Source organism: Microcebus murinus, chromosome 23 (assembly GCF_040939455.1).
Source record: "Microcebus murinus isolate Inina chromosome 23, M.murinus_Inina_mat1.0, whole genome shotgun sequence".
NCBI classification, from domain to species: domain Eukaryota; kingdom Metazoa; phylum Chordata; class Mammalia; order Primates; family Cheirogaleidae; genus Microcebus; species Microcebus murinus.
In genome coordinates, this window is record NC_134126.1 from 33122243 (window position 1) to 33123873 (window position 1631).

Here is a 1631-nt window from a genome sequence, read left to right on the forward strand (position 1 = left end):
TAGAGATAATGCCATATCTTTGGAGTCAAATTCTATATCTTGAGGTTAAAAAAAAGCAAGAACATGAGAAAATAGGAATTGTAGGGGTCTCTTAATGAAAATAAATTCCATCATTTGGGTGTGGTTAACACATATGGGTGTTGAATAAAATTCAGCTTTACTGAATTATATCAGTTTTTAAAGTATGATTGCTGAGTATAAATTACTGTGTTACAGTTTACAGTAAGAAGTGTGTTATGATTTCTAGCAAAATATTTTACAGAAAGGATCTATAAGAAGCAAAATCAGTATAATTTGGACCCAGTGATTATTATATGACAATGCCATTGTCAGGATACAGATTAAAACCTGGGACTACTCCTCACTGTGTCATCTGCAATGAAGCTGAAGGCACAAACTATCAAATGAAAAAAAGACGTGAGAAAACTAAAGTCATGCTGAAGGGTCTGTTCCTGGTTTTAACATCCCAAAGTAAAAATGTTCCTCTCAGCCTCACCACCCCGAAAATGTCTATAAGGAATGTACTCTAGATGTGCTGAACTTTATCTTCTTCATGTAGTAGTTTGCCTTCATAGTTATCACGAAGGCTTCTTATCATGAACATTTCTTTCTAATTTCAAAACAATTAGATTTAAGAATAGGAGGATCAATGCATGTACAAGTCATTAGCTACTCAGCTTCCGATGCCAACTTACATGAAGGCAGTAACCTAAAATCAAATAAACTTCTTTTGAGAATGAACCTGTAGTAATTCTCCAATTGTTATTGCACATGGATAAGTGCTGGTTTTTAGTCTTTGCAAGCACGTATGAATAATAAACCCTAAAAATGTGAGCAAAAATATATGAGACAAGATAGAAGTTACCTATTCAAAAAACATATCCAGGAAATATTAATATAAATGTTAAGGTCATTTTTAGAAATGTTAAGTTGAGCACATTGCTCACTGCTTTTTCACCAAAGTACTTATCAAAGTGTGAAAACTGTTAAAACATACTATATAAGTGGAATGTGATGAAATTAACACTCCACTAACAGAAAAAGAAAACAGAGAGAGAGAGTGGGAGAACAGAAACAATGCATTATTTATTTCACTTTTGGAGGGAAAAGTAAGTACAAAACAACTATTTTGTATTTTGATAGCAGTATTCAATGTTCATGTTGCCCTATAGATCTAAAAATACTTTGGTGATTTTAAAAATGAATCTATCTTGCTGTAATTTATTAAAAATGTCAATATACCATATACTTATATATATTTCATATATATATGAATAGAACTGGAGAAAACTAACTGGATTTTTCTTTTCTTTTTTGGGGAGTCTCCCGGTGAGGACCGGAAAACCTGCTAGACAAATTCTAAAAGAGCTGGAACACCGTCTAACTGGATTTTTCTATTAGAAATTTTCACAGATTGAAAATGTCTGAAAAATGTATCTGTACTGAACATGCGTAGACTTTTTATGTATTTCATAAACAATAAAATGTAAAGACTACTTACATGGAACTTACATTATATTAGGAATTATAAGTAATCTAGAGATGAATTAAAATATATGGGAGGATGTGCATAGGTTATATGCAAATACTGTGCCATTTTATATCAGGGACTTGAGAATCTGCAGATTTTG

The 1631-nt window shown here is 31.8% G+C and overlaps 1 non-coding gene across 1 annotated transcript; it reads right to left on the bottom strand.

The window, feature by feature from the left end:
- Positions 1 to 1317: 1317 nt before the first annotated feature.
- Positions 1318 to 1379, bottom strand: LOC142864024 (U7 small nuclear RNA). The gene has a single exon (XR_012914621.1). It is a non-coding gene; the product is annotated as a U7 small nuclear RNA (small nuclear RNA).
- Between the last annotated feature and the right edge of the window lie 252 nt (positions 1380 to 1631).